Source organism: Cupressus sempervirens, chromosome 11 (genome assembly GCF_028749045.1).
Source record: "Cupressus sempervirens isolate cs-2001-9-10 chromosome 11, ASM2874904v1, whole genome shotgun sequence".
Lineage (NCBI taxonomy): Eukaryota > Viridiplantae > Streptophyta > Pinopsida > Cupressales > Cupressaceae > Cupressus > Cupressus sempervirens.
In genome coordinates, this window is record NC_143128.1 from 456375718 (window position 1) to 456400509 (window position 24792).

At 32.0% G+C, this 24792-nt stretch overlaps 1 pseudogene; it reads right to left on the reverse strand.

The window, feature by feature from the left end:
- Nucleotides 1–864: 864 nt before the first annotated feature.
- LOC149530365 (EH domain-containing protein 1 pseudogene) lies at nucleotides 865–17149 on the reverse strand (annotated as a pseudogene).
- Nucleotides 17150–24792: the final 7643 nt, after the last annotated feature.

Here is a 24792-nt window from a genome sequence, read left to right on the forward strand (position 1 = left end):
CTGACTTATAGGCTTAACAACCATTCTGAATGATGTTTGTAAAAATCCTGAAAAAACCCCATTTTCAATCATTATTTCTTTGAGTCGGTTGTTGGGTTGGTAAAACGATCTTTTGAAAAAGAGACAAGTTTAATTAAAAGGTTTGAAGAAAACCTATTTTGAGTTTTCCAAATTATTATGGTTAATGATGTGACTGAGTTCATGCCATACACGCTTTGGCCCAACTCATTGAAATAAATCAGCCTCCTCTTCCTCCAACATATATGTCCATTTTCCAGTTACATCTTTTCCCTCAACCATGGAAGGAAAAATCCAATGTTCTTTCTCTTCTAAGGCTATTATAGTAATATTTAGAAAATTCTCCAGAAGAAGTGAGTTAGAAAGGGTGACTGAGTCAAGTGCTTGGTATATTTAGTAAGCTAATTTCAGCAAAAAATACATTTTTTTTTTTAATATCCAAAGAAGTGAGCTTTAGTAATGCCTGTATTCATGATATGTGTAATTTTTAATTCTTACAATTGATCATAGCCTTAAATATGACTGGATACTATACTGAAATCTGGAAGACACTATGCACTAAATTCTTAAAAAATGGATATATTGGAAATTCCCAAACTATCAGTAGATATTATACCCAAATTCAAGAGGGAAGGTGTTGTACCCAAATTCTCCAATCAATGGAAAAATTGCTCACAGTATTGGCATATGATGGCAATGCACAAAAAACATATGCTGCCAATGCATAAAAGAAGTTTGACATCTTTATCTCACAATGCATTGTATGCAGGTATTTATATAAGAGTTGAATAATAGATTATGATCTTAAACATTGGAATGTATTAAATCGCAAGGATTCCTGAACTTCTAAATTAATTCAAGAATGTCATATATCCCAGCATGTTAGCTACTGGATTTTTTCGCTTTAGCTTCTCAAATTTACCAATGTTATAGCCGGTTAAAACTTCCTTGAAACGTTCAATTCTTGGGAAACCAACAACTGATAAATGGTACTCTCTCTGAACCTTTGCAAATTCATCAGCCAAGTTATCAATGAGGCCTTGTTGAGCCTTTGTCTTTATCATCATAGTAGACATATCTTTCTTCAAATGGCTAATAATGTATGTATGAGTGGTAGCAGTTAGAGCACACTTAACAAGTTCATTTATTCGATTGTCATAGGCCTTCCAAGAAATATCTTTCAAATAACCAAGTAGATCTCCTTGATCCTTTTCAAATAATTCCTTTCCAATAGGACTTTTCTCCTTCATTTACTACTTTATCATTGAATAAACCAATATATGCCTACATCAGTTCTGGTGTATTTAGAACTTTTCTAAGTGACCACATCAATGCTCCATATTCTCTCATTAATTATTTTGTATCAACTTGATCTTCTTTGTTGAGAACTACCCTTATCTTGTTGTCATGGCCATGAAGGTACCCGGTAATATGCTTGAACTCATCACTAATATCAAGCTTGTAAGGGTCAAATAACAAGAGTATAAGATCACATATTTTAGCAAACTAGGAAGTTACAATAGTGAAGTCATAGCTACATTGCATACATTTCTTTTCTCTAGATAGAACTCATAGACTATCTATAAATGTGATATGCCCCAGAAGTGGATGTGACATTTGTGAGCATTCAAATTTAGAGAGAAAATTATAGACAAATTGCTATCCCACTAAAAGACATATCTCCTTCCACTATAATTGTATTTCTTGTAACACTTCGATCAAGCCCTAAAATGACAACAATAAATCGATCAGTAGTGGGCTCTGGTCCAACGTGTGCTCCTTGATAATTAGCTATTAGTAAATTTTTGATATAGGTTGTCCTTCTTCTTGAATATTGACCTAGAAGGATGATCATTAGTTTGGTATCAAAGTCATTGTTGGTCAAAATAGGTGAGAAAAAATCATTTGAACTAATAAGTAACCTCCAATGGCTTTAGTTTCTCTATGTACAATTTATTCATACCATAAATTATCAATGTAAATAAGTTGAGTGATACCTTCTTGCTTGATTTATATGTAAACTAGTGAGCTAATTCTCCACGTGATTGATCTAATGAACCATTTGAATTTAATGCCAATTTTAATGGTGGTGATCTGAATCTAGATATGAGCTCATCTTATCCTTCTATTGTAGGAGGCACGAAATTTTCCACCTTTATATTCTTAAGAATATCAATACTGACACCAATCCCTTTCTAAGCTAAAGATATTATCTGCATTGGTATATAACAAACTCCTTAAAGTTAAAAAAGTCCTGTCATTTTTAATTAGCCACAACCCAAACCTATTTAAGCTTCTATCTGGAGAGAAGTGAGAGGGAAAATATTTTGATTACATCATCTCCTATAATCCACCCATCTCCATTTGCATCAATGAATTGGAGTCATTATCAAAATAATTTTTTGTTTTTTTTTTTCAAAATTGCTTTATTATGCCTTATAGATTAGTGTTTTACATACTAAAAACCACAAAACAATTGTTTAGTTTTAAGCAATATCTCCTTATTTGGAAAATGTACGGAGTGTACTCTTAACTTAGTACACAAGTTACACATGTAAATTGTAGAAATACTAAACAGAGACTCAAGGTTTGTAAATAGGACCTTTTGAGAAATTGTCTTTAGATTTATTATTTTCTCTTTCTTAAAGCTTGTAGCCTTTAAATTTAAATGCATTTTTGTATAGTTTGAAGCATAGATTGTAAATTTTTTGAGTACTTGTGATTTCTTAAGAATATCAATAGTGGTATTGATCCCTTTTTGAGCTAAAGATTGTATTTGCATTGGTATAACAAACTCCTTAAAGCTAAGAAAGCCCTGTCATTTTTAATTAGCCACAACCCAAACCTATTTAAGCTTCTATCTAGAGAGAAGTGAGAGGGAAATATTTTGATTACATCATCTCCTATAATCCACCCATCTCCATTTGCATCGGTGAATTGGAGCCATTGTCAAAATGATTTTTTGTTTTTCTTTTCAAAATTGCTTTATTTGCCTTATAGATTAGTGTTTTACATAATAAAAACCACAAAACAATTTCTTAGCTTTAAACAATATCTCCTTATTTAGAAAATGTATGGAGTGTACTCTTAACTTAGTACACAAGTTACATTGCCAATAGTTGCATGTTGTGATGGTTAAGTTGTTGCATTGTTATCCTTGCCATCAAGATTCAAATCTAATGGAGATGAGTTCCCCTGTTTGTGGTCTCACTAGTTCATAGCTCCAGGTCAAAAGCATTTACCCCTCTTTAAAAGAAAAAAAAAGTACACAAGTTACACATGTAAATTGTAGAAATATTAAACAGAGACTCAAGGTTTGTAAATACGACCTTTTGAGAAATTGTCTTTAGATTTATTATTTTCTCTTTCTTAAAGCTTGTAGCCTTTAAATTTAAATGCATTTGTGTATAGTTTGAAGCATAGATTGCAAAATTTTTGAGTACTTGTGATTTCTTAAGAATATCAATAGTGAAACTAAAGATATTATTTGCATTGGTATAACAAACTCCTTAAAGCTAAGAAAGCCCTGTCATTTTTAATTAGCCACAACCCAAACCTATTTAAGCTTCTATCTAGAGAAAAGTGAGAGGGAAAATATTTTGATTGCATCATCTCCTATAATCCACCCATCTCTATTTGCATCGTTGAATTGGAGCCATTGTCAAAATAATTTTTTGTTTTTCTTTTCAAAATTGCTTTATATGCCTTATAGATTAGTGTTTTACATACTAAAAACTAAAAAACAATTATTTAGCTTTAAGCAATATCTCCTTATTTGGAAAATGTATGGAGTGTACTCTTAACTTAGTACACAAGTTACACATGTAAATTGTAGAAATACTAAACAGAGACTCAAGGTTTGTAAATAGGACCTTTTGAGAAATTGTCTTTAGATTTATTATTTTCTCTTTCTTAAAGCTTGTAGTCTTTAAATTTAAATGCATTTTTGTATAGTTTGAAGCATAGATTGCAAATTTTTTGAGTACTTGTGATTTCTAGGTTTCCAAGAGTGACTCCCATGTTGAGTAGTTCTAAAAACTTGTTGAGAAAGTGTAGAAAAAAACCCATTAAAAACTTGTTATGCACCCTCCATGTTAGAAGCAATCACACCACTTTTAACTTAAGATCATACTGTTGTCTTGGACAAAAGAGATATTAAGAGGGAAGATTTTTAAAAAGGAACCAAATTTGGTATATTATGTTTCAAAGACAAGTTTTCAATAGCTCAATTTGATATAAAAGTGTCATGCCTTTCCAAGAAGGCTGCCAAATCACAGTTTTGATTTTAAAAAATCACTATTTATCTTTACTCATGTTTTTATTCTACAAAAGTATAATTTATGCTAATTTGTGGTGACTCCACTATATACAATGATCAATGAAATTAATTATAATGAACATTCATAAACAATACTTAATATTAAGGAATGCATTTCCATTTTTCAAGGATTATAAACCATTTTAGTGCATGATTTAATTGGAGTGAATATTATTAATAGTCCATGTTTGTAATTGTTAATAATTATGAAGCAAGAAAATATCTTGAACCGTTGTGACTCAAAGGTTAGTGTGGCATGTATTAATTGGTGTATTCTTTTAGAAGAAAAGGGTTATGACCCTTTACATTATGGACAATAGAAAAAGGGAAGAGGTCATATTTGTAGAGTCTCATAGAGCAGGGAAATCTTATTCTAATATAGCAGAGAAAAATATTTATTAAGTGATTTGTATGCAATATGAGTTTATCTATTTTTAATTTATTTATAAAATTGTTTAAAACCTTAATTTATTTATTAGTCTTTGCCTTGTGTAAGGCATGGAACTAATGTTTTCTTTTGACCCCCTAATTTCTTGTTTTTCTTGGTAACCATGCATCATATTGTAAATTTTGAATGGTTAGATTTAAAAATATATAATTATAATATGCTAATTTCAAATTTTTGGTTGGCTAAGACTAATTTAGCTGGGATTTTCTTTTTTTTTTTAAATATTAATATTAGGCAAAATCAGAATCCACGATTGAGATTGTGACTTCATTTATTTCATGTCAAAGGAAGACAAAAGTTGGTGGAAAAAAGATACTATTAACATTATTGTAGTAGGAAAACCAACACTAGATTTAGATAACAATGCAAAAATGTTGTAACAACAGTTTTTGTCGATTTTGAGTTCATGCATATCAACATTAGTTATGTGTCGAGACTTTTCTTCTTTCAATGGTATCATGTTATGTTTTTCATCATTGAAATGAAGTTTTGTTTTCTTCAGATTGATTGTGTAGACTAGTTAGTGGCATTGAATTTTTGTAGCCAGTAACTTGCACTCGTTGATTTCATGTTGTTCATTTGTGCACAGAAAGTGAGTGAGGGTTATTGTAAGAAAAACAAGCTAGGGGTGAGCAATTAGATCTTTCTCCATCTTCTTCTTCTCACTACCTTTATTATTATCACCATGTGCTTATCCAAGCTTGAAAAAAATCTGTGCAAAAATAGCATTCACCCCTTCAAACTAGTTACCACAGAAAATCTATGCAAAAACATGATCAATTACACCTTGAGAACACTACAATCCTTGATAATAAAAAATTGGGTTTTGAGCAGGCCACTTCTCATTTATCATCTCCACTTCCACATTTTCTCAACCACTTTCAATGCATAGCCAAGCCACAAATTCTGCACCAATTTGTTCTTGTCACTAAACAAAAATATATTCCCATTTGCACTACAGAAAGCCATGGGTGGGATGGCCAAAAAAATGGGTGCTGAAGATTTCACCATATTTTTGTACCTATGTGTCGAAAAACACACAAGGAGATCATTTTTCCTTTCATTTGAGAAAGTCAATTGTTTTTTCAAGGAAGGCCCATCCTAAACCCCTAGGTGGGATTTTCCCCCAAATCTTCTCTTCCTATTTAGGACAATTCCAATTGAAAAGAGCAATAATCTAATCGACAAAGTTAAAAGAATTGGTTTTACATCATCAAATTCATTGCCCACCCACTTCATCATTGCCATTGATGATCAAGTGCAAACTATGAATTCTATTGTTCACTTAAATCTCCAATCCCATTCTTCTCTATGTCAACTAGATTTAGGTTTTAAGACATTGGCATGGAACTTATGCATACATCAACTAATTGCTCAAAATCTAAAGCCAACTAGATTTTCCTATTATGAACTCTCGTGCATGTACATATTTCTCCATAGATGACTATAGAAGAGGTTCAAAGTTCAAGTAAAGGGAGGGTAGAAATAGTAAGTGATACACATTTATATTGGTAGATTAGATTACAAATTCCTTTATATATGCCATTGATACAATTAATTAAACAATTGAATGGCCAAGCTAGAGGTTTAAGTTGGGTACCACACATACATATACATATATAATAGCATGCTATTCTTTTTCTTTGAGTTCTACAAAGATACCTAACTTAAAGAGGGATCTGCACAAGATTAAAAAAAAAAGCCAAGTGTGATCCTAGTGAGTCATTTCCATGAAGCTATAAATTTTACCTAGTAATTTGATTTACATAAATTTATATATCTATAACTCATTTTACCCATAAAAACTTAAAGTTTTTTGAACTTCTATTTTGAAAACTTTGTGAATATAAATTTATTAGGCACACACATATATATAAGCTCTTTTGAATGCATTTTACCATCAACAGTAGTATATTTCTCTAATTTCTTTGATTTTTCCCCTTAATTCTTTAAACATCTTACTCTCAAACACATAATTTTGATAGATCATTGAGAATTCATACTACAAACTAGCTAAAGCTAATTGACTTTGCTAGCTAAATCTAGACATTACAATTACTACTATGAATTGCTAATATCTTGTTCATTTGCATTGCTTCTTTTTGCAATATATTGTATAGAAAAGAGGGAGTATAGATCATTTATATGAAGCTAAATCTAGACATTACAAAATTTTCTTTGATCAATCAATTTTCAAATTTATTCAACACCCATTAAATTGTACATGATATTGCAAATTTTTTACTTGACTTTAACTGATATATTTGTTGGAAAGTAAACAATTCAACATGCTTTTATAGATCAAAAATATTCTACTCTTGGTTGAAAATTCTTTGAAATATTATTAAAAAAACTAATTGTGTACCATCACACATTAATGTAGGTACATTGAAGTGCTTTCAAATAGCTACATATACTAGCTAAAATAGTGTGAGCAAATTTTGCAATTTTGAACTCGGATAATGCCTTAAACTTATACAACAAAAACTTTGTACATGGAAATAGACAATACTAAAATATGTTACCAGTACTATGACAACAATTTTTTAATTGTAAGCAATTTTACAATAGCAAATAAGAAACTTAAAACTTATGAATCGTATCAGAGAAATAATTTGTGCAACATTTTGTTATTGTACAATATGTATAAAAACAACCCTATCTACTAATTTCCTCTATTGAATGTGTATATTTATTCCTAATAATAGGTACATTACAAATTAGAAATGTATCATGACAGTGACAGTTTCAACATCAATTTCAATGTTTAACACAACACATTTCAATGCTAAAAATAGAAACTTACTAAGAATGGAAACTTTCCAAACTCGATTTGATAGAGCAATGAAATTTAAACAATTAAATTTAGTAATTTAAAACTAGTTTTCTTTTCAGAACCACTATCTCAAATTTAATCAAATCCATTATAAATCACCCAATTTAAATCAAACAAGGGTTTTCAAAATTTAAATCGCAGACAACTTCAATAACGAAAACTAATTTTATCAAATAAGGGTTTCAAATTCTAAACTCATATACAGAAAATCAAATGAAGAGCAATTAAAATATACAATAAGGGTTTCAATCACATTACTGTGCTCAAAGATGTATTAAGAACAAGGTAGAGAAGATTTCAACCACATTTAAATATTCTGAAAACAAATTTATCCAAACACAAAGAAGACATGAATTCAAAGGATGAAAAACCACTGTTCAAATAACCATGAGATCCTACCTGAATCTGATGCTAAAACGACAATCACATGAAGCATGCAAAATAATCCCCTTTCTCTGAAAATTTTCTTCTTCCAAATTCCTCCTCCAAACCTGTGTAATTGCAAAATGAGCTCTAGATCTTTGATAAAGAGTTCTCCCTTAATTTCGGGATTTGATTGTGCAATCATGAAAGGGAACTCACCGATTGTTTATTACTTTATTACCTTTTACCTTTTCATGCACAACTCTTTTAGATATCTGATTATAAAATATCTTAATTAGCTTTCTCTTTTTAATTAATATATTATATTTTGATTTCATGCATACACTTTATGCAATTTTAATTAAAATAACTTGATTAAATTTATATTTTCTCTCTCTAGTTAATTATAAGATGTTCTAATAATATATTTATTAATTCAACTAATAATATTATTTAGAGTTTATTATTTAAAATAAAACTCCTAAATAATTATTATTAAATTAAATAAATATAATTACACCTAAATTAGAATCATAACTTTATCTTTATGTTTCATTCTTTTATTTAATTAATTCACGAGACATTTTTAATAATATATTTATTGACTTAATTAATAGCATTATTTAGAGTTTATTATTAAAATAAAACTCCTCAATAATTATCATTAAATTAAATAAATATAAATATGTCAAAAATAGAACTTTAATAAAATCTTTTAAATATAATTCTTTTATTTAATTAATTTCCCAATTAATTAAATATAATTAAATATCAAATTTCTTGATAAAATTTCCATTAAATGAAATCATTAAATTATCTTTTAATTTGATTTAATTATAATAGAAAATCACAACAAACACACAAAACCAAATACAACAACTCAACTAAAAGTCAAAGAACAAAGTCAAACTCTAGGGTCAAAGTCACCAATTCATGTCATTTGATGAACTTGAAAAGGTGAAACTAACTCAGATACTTGTCCTATTTTCTAAGACAATTGGCTTAGGTTAGGATTTGGACTCAAGATTTATCTCCTCACTTATACCATTGAAATATTGCGATAAGGTACGCTCATCATGGCAATTCAAGGAAGTCAACACCCAGAACCTACAATCTATATAAAATCCATGCATGTACAAACACAATATTCTAAACTAAATAGGCAATGGCAGGAAGTGGTGCATCGTGAAAATCCTGACTAGCAGGTGACTACGACTCCCTTCCTCAACCACATTAGAAATGTCATACATAAAGAAAGCATACACATACACCATACACATGCAAGTATGGGGTAAGTAACCATAGAAAACACAATAAATAATCCATCATGAAATAACTGAAATCACTAACTGAACATACATATATCATCATTAAAACAATCATAAACACCTAAAATAACTAAGTAACTCAACACATATATTAACTGAATATGAAATACAATTAATCAATTCTGGTAATCTAGCACCGCTAATCTTAAAACATAATAATAGAATAGGCCTAAAAGAATTTGGTCAAAACAAATCAGAAATGTCAAGTAGGGGTAGGCATTACAGTTTGTGCCTTCTAGAGCTCTGCCTCTAGTGACCTAACCCTCTAATCAGGCTCACCCTCCCCCCTATTGGCACAGGATACTCTTTCCTCTAGCCCCTATCCACTTGAGGTCATCTAATTAACCTCTCTTGCATCATTGGGGATTGTGAATCTTGGGAAGGGTCACCCCCTCATCTACCTCATATAGCCAGTAGAAGTTCTTGCATCTATCACCACCGTGAGGATATCTCATGTCACCTACCATAGCTCTCATGTCTCTTGTAGGTGTGTGACATAATTGAGCATCAATAGCCACCCCATAGCCTCCTCTCCATAATTGGCATAATTTGTCATCTTTTTACTCCCCCTCTACCCTCAATCAAAGTCCCACCATACTCAACTAATGGAAAATCTATCCACATTCCTAAGATGTCTGCTTAATAAAGGACTTCTTTAGAACATATATGTTAGCTCCTCATGAGCCAGGACCATTACCTCACACCCAATGTATGGACTCCACTCAATTGAGTAAAAATCATCCAATAGTTGCCTATAGTACATTGTATCTCCATTGCATGGTTGAGTTATGAAGTCTAAATACATGTATATGTAGAGTAGTCCCCTCTTTCTAGGATATACTTTGGGATGCACTATAGTAATAGGGTCCCAAACCCATATCTATGCTAGGATGGTCCCACATGCCAGCTCTTTGCCCTCCTATAAACAATATCATGAAGCTCATGATACATGTCTGCTAGGATAGTGAGTTCCCAAGCCATGTATTATAGTCTCTCTACTAGATCCATAACCATTCTCCACATCCAGATGGGAATCCCTTATATTTTTTATTTGTGATAAGGACCTACCTGATCAAGGAGCACGTTATACATGCCACTGGGTGCTAACCCCTATAGCACTCTATAATTTCTCCTATACTATATATCTATCTAAGATGGTTTCATCCTCAAACACATATTGTAGAGAAGGTATACCCTCCTCTAGGGATTGATCAAAATTGTGAAAGTCAATGAAAACACTCAAATTTTGAGGTTCCATCAATGTTCATGGGTCTAATCAAAAAATAAATTATGAATCCAAATTTACCAATTACTAGAGGGTTAGAATAACACCTTATGGATACACCACCATATAGGGATGATATTGACTTAATATGAAAGATCTGATCACTAACTCCATGTGTTACTATCAGGGATATAAGTCCTACACAATAAATGAACACAATTAAGAGCAGATGCACAAAATACAATAGCCAAAGAAATAATTAGATGTAATTTTTTAATTAAGGTATCTAACTAATTTTACTTAAATAATCATTAAACAATCCTTTTTGCATAAATTACTAAAGAGACCAGGTCAATTGTCCATAGTACAATAAACCAATGAATATGATATGGATAAATAATTTTCTAATTAATTTAAGAATTCATGATGGAATTAATTAAAAATACTCAACAACATAAAAAGGCACCATAAACATATAAGTCAACATGGTTGAACACTACTAGAGGAACCTAGTCAAGTGTGGAGGGACAATAATACACAATGCAATCACTACACACATCTTAGGGTAATCACATAACAACATTATGATACCATATAAATCCAAGAAACCACTAGCACAAACCTTGGTGAAACCATCTAACACATCATAAACACATGAATCAGGTAGAAGCATAATCGATCCAAATAATACAATTACATAGATCCAATCATACCAAGGGTGTAGACCACTCACGAGTCTTAGTCATTACCACTCACAAAGCAAGATCGTCAAGGTTTTATCTATGAAGATGACTTACACAAATCAAATGGGAGAGGTGCTATAGGAAGCTTATTTGTATAAAAGAAACCACAAGTATAGTTGTTGAGAAAACGAGGTTGGAATTTATGGAATTTAGAAGCATAACATGGGATGTATGGATTTGTGCTTGTTAATATGGAGTGCTTGTTTATGGATGGGTATTTGAAGTCTGTCATGGTGTATTGTAATGAATTTATTTCTTAATAATATATGGATGATGGATTCTTTTTTTGATGTTGGAACATTCCCTTATAAATGTTTTCAAGTAATATACATATTGTGTCACTTTTTTATGCATGTGGATCCTAAGTACCTTTTTTTAAAATTTTACATTATGTATTATGTGGAAATTGTCATTGAGTAGGTTGCAAGTTTCCTTAAACATGATGTAGGTTGGGAAAGAAAGGGACACCATGTATCCTTTCACAAGACTATGACTATATAGATTTTGACTTGGGACCAACAAAAATGAAAAAGAAGTTCAAAAACTAGGTGAATTTTTTGACACCATCAAAAAGAGATTTAAAAAATACGTTGAAAATAAGAACTTATTCAAGAATGAGAATATAAAATTGAAAGAGTATATTAAAGGTCCAATTCATTTGATCCAACAAAATGAGCATACATTTATTCATCACATAACACTTTCAAAGGAATTAATGGATGAGTTTGAGGGAACCAAGTTAGGAAAACAAGCAAAAAAGAGGTGGATTGAAGGTTTTCTTGAAAATTCAAATGAGTTCATTGAGGGATCTATGAAAATCTATGATATGATGGTTTATTTTCATGATAGAATTTGAGTATTAATTTAAGCATGCCAAGAATTTCATCTTATCAAGGAAATGACCATTTCTAGATTGCAAGATTGATGGACAATCCCAAACAAAAGTTAGTGGAAGGTAAATGTAATGAACTAGGAAAGGCAAGCACTTGAGTGTTCATGGGTGTCGTCATTTATTATTTATGAGAGTTATTTTATAAGATACAAAATATGAGAAGTCATGCACCATATATAATGAATAATTGGAATTCAATTAATACAATGTGGAGATTGATCCAAGTGTACTTATGGAAAAGCTCAATGCTACTATGTCTAAATCAATTGAATATACTATCAAGGAAAAATATAAGGGAAACATGCTCTAGAGGAAGACTTGTTATGATCCCACATGGAAAAGAACATTCCTATTGGACCACATATATGCCCTTTATTCTCACTAGTTACATTTATTATTTGTAAGTCATAATTGAACAAATCCTAATTAGATGATCTCAGAATTATCTTGACTCAATCTAAGCCAATGGTTGTACGTAAAGCCTCTACATAAAGTTTTCTCATTAAATTTATAAGAGGGGATTTTGTGAAGTTGTTGTTGGGATACTGCTAAAATAATGACAAATTCATTGAAGCTTGGTTAATACTTCTGTTATTTTAAAATGTTGCATAGTTTCCTATTTCTCTCTTAATTATATATTTTTTCATGTTGAGTCTAGAAGTTTTTTATATTGATAAAAGGGATGAAAGATATAACTATTGATTTCTAACCTTAAACTTCATATGTACCTTTTGGTGTTTGTTTATTGCAATTAAAAGTGTATGATTAGGTTAAACTTATCTTAAAGTTTAACTTATATTACTTTATACTTATTAGTTTACATACTTTATGGTGTCAATGTGCACGAGTAATTTGAAAATCATTTGATTATCCTAAGAATATTTTCATCAACTTTTGATACTTATTCCATTTGGTGAAGCAAAGTTTGGTTCAGTTTCACCTCAATATCAATGATCTCTTACATTGTTAGAGTTATCTTACATTTCTAAACCAATATTCTTTTTACATTTTATTTCAAAATCCTCACTAGAAGTAGTTGAAGCACTTGCATTGTTGAATCATTCATATTTAGAAAGTTGATATCTCATAGGGTAAGTTCCCTTCAGGAATACCAACAAATCACATCAATAAACTATGTTATGTCCAACATTAAAGATGTTAGTACACATTGAAAACATTTTGGTTGCTATACTTGATCATATAATTCTAACATTCCTTAGCATTTGAAGCTTCCATTTTCAAGAGGAGTAGAATACTTACTATTATATTTTGCACATTGAGATGGACACAAAACTCATATCAACACAAAAAAACTAATTAGCTTTATATAAGAAGCACATCTCATGATACACCATTTTTCCTCTTATACAACTTATTAAATATATTTTTTATCACAACTTCTACAAGGTTGTACCTATAGAGGAGGTTCTTTTAGTATAATGGCTGATCAAGAGTCAATGTCACCACACACTAATGACTTCAAAGGTTTATTTAATCAGTTGGCTGAAATTGGCTGAAATTGGTTCTCCAATATTAGATGAGGGTAGTGTTATGACTCTTACATGGTTGGCAATCTCTCTAGACTCACAAACTAGTTTCAAACTCCAAATAATAATTGGGTTAATGTTGCAGAGGGAATTGAGGAGAAAAGATAGTGTGAATAAAAGAATTTCATTTCCTTGTACGTAAGAAGGAAAATCCACCCAAAAAAGAAAACCTGGCCACCATCGATGATAAAGGTTCAAAGAAGAAAAATAAATTAAAAGATTTCTATTCCAAGAAGGTGCGTTACTATCCAAAGGACAACTGGTGAAAATGGTAGATCAACTGGTGAAAATAGTAGATCTTATAGAGGAAAACATTAAAGACCCCCACAAATGTAACAAATGGAGGAGCTTAAGGGCCCGTTTGGTCACGGGCATAGGAATGAAGAATAGGCATGTAATATTGGGAATAGGAATGGCTATTCCAATAACAGGCATTTTTTGGAATGGGTGTAAGCTCATTTTAGAGGCAAAATGGGAATACGTATTCCTATTCCCTATTCCAAGTGACTAACCAAACAGAAAATGGAAAACATATTCCAACTTCTCTATTCCTATTCCAGCAACCAAACGGGCCCTAAAAGTCTAATATATTTGTAAGAGTGTTGGCCACCACCACAAGTGCTCAAAACCTTTTGTTTATTGATTTAAGAACCTCGCGATATGAGGCTATCTAAGTATTTATGTGTCACATTGAAAACTTTATAATAAGATAGTTTTTGTGAAGGATGATTCAAGTCCTACAATCTATGGTGAAGGAGTGATTCTGGTAGAGCTCTGAGATGATGAGTACAAAAAATGCTCAATGTTCTGCATTAAGTTCAAGGAAAAAAAAATGTTATACGTTGATAAAATTGTGAATGAGGGAATTGATGTGGAGCTTGACTCAAGTTTATGCATGGTAAATAACACCACTGGGCAGATCATGACTAAGGGAGTACGATATTGTAATCCATACAGACTATACTCATCATGTGTGGCAGAAGATACTACTGTTGCATAAAATATGCCATGAAAATTTAAGGCATCAAAAGTTTAGCCATTTTAGCATGTGGAATCTATAACTCAGGATAAGCAGAAAGTCATTTTCATTTTGGATCTAGATAAGAGAGAAAACATGAAGCCGTGTCGATGTGAAGAATACATTTTGTCCAAACATCACAGGCCAAAGATTTCAAAGGAAGGAGGTGCTTAAGTAAAGGAGTTCTAGATCATCTACAGTCTGACATGTTGCTGCCAGTGAACTCCATGTCGATTGGAGGAGTAAAGTATTTCATTCTTTTCATCAATGATTGCTCAAGCTGTAATTATGGGTTCTTCAATAAATAAAACTTCCTAAGTTTTTGAAAAGTTTACAAACTTGAATGATTTTGTGAAGAAACAATTAGGAAATTGAAAAAACAAGCTGAAGGTGGATATGTGTGTACAGCATTTATGCACGTACATATTGTTAATTATTGTTAGTTGGACAGCTGTTATTTCTGACCCGAAAATAGCAGCACTATTTATGGGTAGCTTGGACAGCTGTTCGTCCTTATCTATGAATAGCGGTTGTATTTATGGGTGGTTTGGACAGCTATTTGTCCACTTGCCAAAAATTAGTAAATGGTTATTATTTACTAATTTTAGAGATTCCCTTTCGGACACCTTGCAACCAATTCTATTATTGGCTGTTGAGTTGTCTTAATCTTAGCCATTGGTTTGTTTTAATCTCGGTCGTTGGTTTACCAACAAGAGTAGTATAAAAAGGGGTCTAGGGGGCATTTGGAGAGCAAGGCGGTGATGCTTTGGTGAAGCTGTTTGCAGTGTTAGCAAACAGTCTTGCAGTGTTAGCAAGGGCACACAAAGAAGAAGCATTTTGGAGAAGCAGTTTGCAGTGTTAGCAAACAGTCTTGCAGTGTTAGCAAGGAAGCTTTGGAGAAGCAGTTTGCAGTGTTAGCAAATAGTCTTGCAGTGTTAGCAAGGGCACAGTAAGGAGGTGATGCTTTGGTGAAGCTATTTGTAGTGTTAGCAAACAGTCTTGTAGTGTTAGCAAGGGCACGTAAAGCAAGGAAGCTTTTGGAGAAGCAGTTTGCAGTGTTAAAGGTAGGAAGCTTTTGGAGAAGCAGTTTGCAGTGTTAGCAAACAGTCTTGCAGTATTAGCAAGGAAGCTTTTGGAGAAGCAGTTTGCAGTGTTAGCAAACAGTCTTGCAGTATTAGCAAGGAAGCTTTTGGAGAAGCAGTTTGCAGTGTTAGCAAGGAAGCTTTTGGAGAAGCAGTTTGTAGTGTTAGCAAATAGTCTTGCAGTGTTAGCAAGGGCGTAGTGTTAGCGCAGGGATAGCAGTGAGAAATATCAGCGGAAGAAATTAGGAGGTTTCCCTTTCGGACACCTTGCAACCAATTCTATTATTGGCTGTTGAGTTGTCTTAATCTTAGCTGTTGGTTTGTTTTAATCTCGGTCGTTGGTTTACCAACAAGAGTAGTATAAAAAGGGGTCTAGGGGGCATTTGGAGAGCAAGGCGGTGATGCTTTGGTGAAGCTGTTTGCAGTGTTAGCAAACAGTCTTGCAGTGTTAGCAAGGGCACACAAAGAAGAAGCGTTTTGGAGAAGCAGTTTGCAGTGTTAGCAAACAGTCTTGCAGTGTTAGCAAGGAAGCTTTGGAGAAGCAATTTGCAGTGTTAGCAAACAGTCTTGCAATGTTAGCAAGGGCACAGTAAGGAGGTGATGCTTTGGTGAAGCTGTTTGCAGTGTTAGCAAATAGTCTTGCAGTGTTAGCAAGGGCACGTAAAGCAAGGAAGCTTTTGGAGAAGCAGTTTGCAGTGTTAAAGGTAGGAAGCTTTTGGAGAAGCAGTTTGCAGTGTTAGCAAACAGTCTTGTAGTATTAGCAAGGAAGCTTTTGGAGAAGCAGTTTGCAGTGTTAGCAAAAAGTCTTGCAGTATTAGCAAGGAAGCTTTTGGAGAAGCAGTTTGCAGTGTTAGCAAATAGTCTTGCAGTGTTAGCAAGGAAGCTTTTGGAGAAGCAGTTTGCAGTGTTAGCAAACAGTCTTGCAGTGTTAGCAAGGGCGTAGTGTTAGCGCAGGGATAGCAGTGAGAAATATCAGCGGAAGAAATTAGGAGGTTGTCGGAGTTCTGCTAGTGTGAGGCAAGGAATTTTGTATCTCTTGATTTGCTGAAGTTTAATATAATTTCTCATCTGTAGAACTGGTTTTCTCTTAGGGGTTTTTTCCAGGGACAATTTGTCCGAAAATATTGTGTTGATTCTGTTGCGCATTTCTTTCCGTATTTTTAAGTGAAGTTGCAGTTGTGTTATTTTTCGATATTAGCTGGGAATTTATTTTCAGCAGTTTAATAATCATTTGTGATAGGAGATTAATAATCAGTGACTGCAATAGTTTGATTTTTCACACATACCTGATGAGAAAATAAAGATGGATCTATGGAAAGCCATAAGTGCATCGTTCTTGGATATGCACGTGGATTTGAAGGCTATAAAGTGTCTGATCCTACTAAATGCTCGATGATAATCAGTGAAGATGTCATAGTTCATGGAAGCATGGGTGTGCCAAATAAAGTAGCAGACAACGAATATCGTATGGCTACCTTGGATTAGGATTTAGTGCAACCACAATATCAATAGATTGATAAAGGTAGTGATGAAGAACAAGGTACAGAACCTAGTGAAGATGTACAAGAGTTGATGCTGCAGACAAAGAAGAAACTACAAAACTTCCACGTTTGCTCATATTTTCTTTAACATCCTTACCAGCTAAACTAAATAGCTTAACCAAATTAATAAATACTCCCAAAGTAGCTAAATGGAAACAGGTGTTGAATCTTGATCACAAGTCATTATTAAGTGAGATGCCTCGGACTTCAACGACATTTCTTTGGAGACAAATATTTTTGGGTGCAAATGGTTGTATAAGAAATATAAAGAAGTATATAAAGTCCTTGAATGGTGTGGACACTTAACTTTTATTGTCTCTTTTAGTAAAATGTTTAACACTACTTTCCAAATATTATGTTGATACTCATCATCTTCTTCAAAATTCACACTTTCACTATATTAACATTTTTCTAACTTATGGTATTGTTGTTCCTTATTCTCTTGCTGACTCTGTCTAGAACACTGTTGTTGGTGCTTCTCCTACTACGAGGATTTTGGGGGTTAGTGAAGATTGGCAAAAGGTTGTTGGAAAGGTGGAGGATGGTTGGACTTTAGTTAAAGGAAAAAAAGGCAAATCCTCCAAACCTTCATTTGATATGTCTTTACGTTCTCAAAAGACTGGACCAAAATGTAAATCTTGATGGTCTATGGCTTCTTGGGTTGTTTTCCCTTTTGTTGGGAACTTTGGTATGTATCTTTAGTTTGTTGGGCGGTATTCCACAGTTGTTTTAAGATCCTCATTGTTATATCTTTCTTGTCCCTTTCGAGTCCTTTCAAAACCTATTTTTACTTAATCAAAACACTTTTCTAACTTCGTTATCTTCTTTAGTGATGATGTATTTGTATTATTTATTTAAGCTAGGAATTTATTCTATTGTTTTGCTAATTTAATAATCTATCATTTAAATTAATTTCTATTCAAATTCATATTGTTAATAGATTAAGTGTCTTTATTATTTGACTAGTTCTATTCTTATTATTTAAAAATAATAAATAGATTATTCTATCATTTCAAAATAATTGTATAACTAAATTCAATATCATTTTGGCTTTAAAAAAATCCACCTCATCTTATAATTGTAATAAATTATTTATGACCATTTTTATTTTTAACTAATGCAACTTCATCCATTCAATTTGAATAAACTAAATCATTTTATGACATTAATTTTCACAATCTATTGTGTGGACAACTTGTCATTTCTATATTCAATTGTGTGAGAGATTTTGCATTAGTTTTTTAGATCACACACCATGATCCATCACCCATATGAAAAAATTTATCCTCCTCATTTTCATCTTGTGATAGATTAGAGTATGAGAAACATTGATGCAAAAAAATTCACATAATTGAATTTAGATATAACAAATTGTTGAACTAAATCATGTGACCATTCATCTTTGGTGTAGGGCACCTATAACACTTATGGTAATCTTGGTTGTAATAAGGTCCATTTGACTAATCTTGGCACATTTTTCATTTCAAAAGGCTTTTTATAGCCATTTCTGATGTAATGGTCAACATGGGTCAAAGTGGTCAATATGAGTCAAAGTCTCCTAGTAGGGGACAAATATGGCAAAAATAATGTTGGTAAGCCTAAAAAGACCTATTACACTCATTTAAGGATCCTAGGAAGTTAAAACATTTGAAATAGTAATAAGTTGTCACAAGGTTCAAAGTTGTCAAAATGCAACTTTACAACTTTTGCATTTTTTGGTTGCATTACTAATCCCAGTAGATACCCAATTCAAATGGTAGTTGGGAATCAATTGGGATAGATGTAATATGTCCTATAAACCTCTGATGGTTGAGGTTCGAAGAGATTGTTAGAATCTTGGTGATTTTAAACCCAATTTTATATTATTCCTTGGTAATTTGGCACACTATTATGTGAATCAATTGATGTATTTGGCTTTGTATGAATTAGAAGAACCTTGAAACTTATTGGATTAGTTAGAAGAATGAATTGACTTCATTTTTTAATTGGTCTCATTTAATTCCATTTACTAACCAAGGAGAATTTATTAGTTTTGTCAAAATAACCTATAAACCCTAAGCGACTAGGGATTTGTGACAAAATGCTCTATATCTCTTTGTGCCAAAATGAAGATATTTAGAGTATAGTCAAACACCATGGTGGGTTCAGAAAATGAGCAATTCAATTTAGGGTTTCTTGGAATGAATTGAGTGAGACATCTCTATATATGTGTGACTACATGAAAGATAGATATTGGTTGCAGAAGTAGAAATTGAATGATTGGATCCAATCAAATAGTGGATTTGGAAGCTTTGAAGGTAGAAAAAACATTTACAAGGGGCAATTATGAAGTGTCATCCAAATTGAGATTACTTGTTGTATGAAAGTGGCCTAATTTCACTTTTAGGCTTAGAGAACCCTAAGTTGTTGATTTTCACCAATAGATGCTTAAGAAAACAAATTTGATATATATTGTGTAAGATCCAAAAGGGTGTTACTCCCATAACACTTTCATGTTGTCATTAGTTACAAAAATACATGACATAAGAATAGAGATTACTAGTCGGTTCACAGGGGCACCGAGCCATACTATTATGCCTGAGAAAAAAAGGAAGAGAAGTTCAAGTATAAGGTAGAATAGTTATCACTGAGCATAGAAATTATCAATAATTCTATATTTACTAAGTGCTGACATAACCGAGCATATTAAGTTTTCTTGAGCATAAAATCACTAAGTTACTATAGTTCTACTAAGCATAAACAAAGCATACACCAAGCTATACAAGAAGCACATACAAAGTCATAATTGGCACAAAATATTATGTCTAATGATCTAACCAAGCAAGAATGCATGTTTACAAAGATCAAGGAAATTATTTGGTTAGATTTATTGGTAAACATTATTTGAGTGTTTCTGATTCCAAGGCAAAGACAGACCAATCAAAATAGAGATAGGAAAAGGAAGAGATAAGGATTATTATAGATTGTTGATTTTGATATTTGATATATGATATTATCTATATGATTCCCAAACCCTAATTAGGTTAAGGATGGAAAAGGAAAAAAAGGCCTACAAGGGATAGACCAAATTTGTTGTTGAGATGAGGTTTGTTGTTGTTGTTGTCAGTGTTATGTTGAGAAGGGGATAAGTCAGAAGGATGAGAAGATATTTAAGTAGCATAAGAAATAATTTTATATCAATAACTAGAGTTGATATATCAAAAAGCAAAAGAGGGATTTGATTGGGAAAGTAAATTGCAATAGTATAAATCAATTTACTTCTATTCTCTAATCATTGTAGCATATTAAAATCCTTTCACAAGCTAGACTTAACAACCTATATTTAAAGCTCCTAATAGAGTACACACTTGATATAGCAATGTAAAATCCTTTCATAAAGTAAATCCTTATAGATTTAATTGTATTAGTCCTAGCAGAGTAAGTCATCATAAGTGATACCACATTGTAAGCCCTAACAAGGCACCCTTTTACTACAGTAGTGATGGATTTGTAGGTATCATCCCCACCATAGTTTTCCCTCTAACCATGGGTTTTTTTATGACCAAATACTTATGTTATGTGTTATGATTTCATTATTTATGTAGATTAGATTAAACATTTATTTATATTTACAAGTATTATGGTTATTGATATAAGATTATGGAGTTGTGAAAAGAATAAAGACATCACTAATTTTTTTTAAAGGCTAAAGTTTTTGAGGATTCACAACTCCCTCCCTACCCTCCTTTCTCTTCAAGTAGCATCCTACATTTCTATAATAATCAAACAATTGGTATGAAAGCTAGTACTCTTAACAAAGGGTTTCATTATCTCAAAGAAAAGATCCCAATCATGGAAAGATATAGGCTTGACAAGACCATTGAGAATCAGAAACTGGAACTAAAGATGACCTTGAATTAAATCAATTATATGAAGAAGAAGCTGAAGTATTCACTGAATCAAAGGATGAAATTTTCCCAATAAATGAATGACACAACATATTAGGAGGAAGAAATTCAAGAACTATAAATGAAGGAAATATGTCCAATGAATCTAGTGATACTATAGTTGATCTACTAGAGAAAAACTACAACCTTATCAATTAGATGAAATCAATGAAGAGTTGCAAACTACTAGGATGTGTGAAGTGCTAGAAAAAAAGAGACAAGATGAAGATGAGAAGAGAATGGTTGAAGAAGATAAGAGATAGATCACTATAAGACTAGATGCTAAGGATGAAGAAATAATGAGGTTGACTCATAATCACTTTGATATAGTAAACTAGTTACTTGGTGCAAATCATGAGATTAGGAGAAAGATGGAAGTAATTTTTGAACTAAGAACTGAGAATGAAAAAAGTGAAAAAGTGAATTGACATTACAGCAAGAAACCAATCAAAGGCTGAAGAGATCTATAACACCCCGCCAAGAGATCCAAAAGAAATGACCTAAAGTTTTACTAAGTTTACCAACATTTTTTTTGAACAAGAGAAAGAATAACATGCACATCAAACATGTAGTAGCGGAAGCAATAACATACAATCAACTATAAGCATACACAAAAAATTACATTCCTTAAGGATCCCATGATGTTGAATTAAATTTAAATTTAAATTAATACTAAGTATAACAACTACCACATCCATATGAAAGAATAGTGAAAAGTCCAATGTCCATAATATACATTTGTTCCGAATGCCTCTTGGAAAATTAATTCAGAATGCTCAATCATCCACTATACATGTCACAGGATATGAAAGGCTAAAAGAATATACATATGAAGAAATATAAATACAACATCCTCCTCAGATCCATGATACAAGTACAATAAAATAAATGAAACCATCCACCATACATGATACATCCATCCATCATAAAAGATATAAGCATCCAACATGAAATACAACTATCCGTCATAAAACACAACTAAGTGTGTGGTTCCTCCTCACTATCAATAACATCATAAGACCATCGTGGGCCCTAGCCATCCCCTACACATAACATCCCAAGTCACCGATACGATTTTCAGTACTATAGTAATACGGACATCACTACTAAAACATGCTACAACATAAGCATAAGGAAATGTAACATGCTAATCATCAATATAAAGAAATGTGTTAGTAAATAACATCATCTAAACATGATAAATAAGCATCCCAAGAAGCTCCAGCCACGGTGACTACGGACAGATCTCAATGGTAAGAGTAAAAAGCACTACCACCTGACTGCTTGGAACCTAAATGGTCCACTCCCACTGCGCTAAGGAGATAGTCTTAAATCCAAAATAGGATATCAAATCACATATCACAAGACTCTCTAAGTCTAGGAAATCCTAAAAGCATACTAACGCAAAGGTTCAAATAAAGAATGATGTCTAATCCTAGAGGCACACAAAGACACATAGGAAACCTACTATGTAAGCAGGCAAGTATCATCGCATGAATCACATAGGAGTTACCCAGCAATTTCTTAGGACTCCAGGGTCCCTAGTGATCCTCATTCGGCCACTAGTATCCTCTCGTACTGACAAGGCATACTACAAAATGCAAGGTCGCAACCAAGCATTCTCTCTACTCCCATCCTAGTCTGTACTAGCACTCAAGGCATGGGCAAGAACATACAAGACTCATTATTAGGTTCATTTTAATCCCCATTTAGTGTAATATTTTCACTTATTAAAACAACTTACAATGGGTTACCCCTAGGACCACTTAGGGCCCCCGGTCCCCATTACAAGCCACTTCCCGACACTACAAGTAGATAACCTACCCTAGTCTCATAAAAGAACAAATCAATAAAATCATATAAAAATCACCTCAGCCCTATACAAGAGATTGAAAAGCATCAAAAGATAATCATAATAATCACATCAGTTCTCCATGAGCAACTAGAAAGCATCCTAAGATAAATCACAATACCCATCGGTTCTCAACGAGCAACTGAAAAGTATCCCAACAATATTGATCAACGACTCAAAATGATAAGGCAAACATGTCACAACATGACATCATCAAGAACAAATCATACAAACACCTCAAGTCCTCTCAAAGTGACTAGAAGGAAAATCAAATATAACTGATTAAGGACTCAAAAATGGTTAAGTCAAATATCACATAAACATACATGTTAACTTCACACAAGAAGTCTGGAAAGCAATAACAAATAATTAAATACAAACTCATCATAGAGCATACCATCACATTACTATGGTTGGGTTTACAAAGATCGAGAGAAAAATATTAGCATGACATCACAAACACATAACCCACGAGCCTCTGGTAACAACCTAAGACTGGTCAAAGCTAAATCAACCCAAACCCCAAAACATAACTAGTACATAGAAACAAGATAGTCTCACAAATTGGTTTGTATTAAGAACACATGATTGAGTTAATTACAAAGTTTCAATTTTCGTTTCAAGTATGGATTTAAGTAAAAGTATTCTTTGATTTTGTTTAGTTAACCCAAGTATCTGTTTGAATAACAATAAGGATTTACCCCCATGATAATTTTTTCTGAAATCAATCTCCTTAAAATACTCTATGGGTAAATGTTTTGAATTACTTAAATCATTAAGATTATAACTAATGATCTCTCAATGAATTAATTCTGATTTTAAAAAATTATTATCGTTATGAATTCATTTCCATTAAATACCCCCCTTTAATTCAATCTCCACTAAATTTCATTTATTTAAATTGATTAATAATTCATTAGATTACTCTAATTATTAACTAATCTTAATCAAATTAAATTAAATTAATAAATTATATAAGACTAATTAAAAATTAACTATATTTAAATGCATTAATATTTAAATTAATAAATAATAATAAAACTTGTTAATAAATATTATAATAATAAGTAATTATTAAAATATTATTAATAAATCTTATTAATTAAAATAAAAACTAACAATATTATTAAACTTATTAATAAATATTATTAATTTAATTAATAATTAATATAAAAACCTATCAAGAAGCATTATTGATAAAAATAATAATTAAAAACAAATTTTAAAATAACACAACTTTAACACAGTGCATATAATAAATTAAGCTACTGGTTTAATTAAAAAGGTCATGTGGCCTGCCCTCTGTCACAGGGCATGCGACAGAGGGCAAGTCGCAAGACCTTTTTAATTATGCTTGCAATGGCTATCATAGTACCTACGACGGAAGGTATGGCTATCGTTAGCGCAAGTAAGTGGGGATGGGGTGGGGTAAAACACCCCCTCCCAAAATATATATATTCTTTAAAAAATTCTTGCAAAACATTTTTAACATATATTAATTTATTTAAGATTTATAAATGTATAAAATTTATAAAACAAACCCTCCTCTTTAAAACATATTTATTTTTTTTTTTTTTTTTTAATTATTTTCAACATTAATCTAATAGAGAAAATTCAACCAACCAATCAAATTTTCTTTTAATTTCAAAACCCTC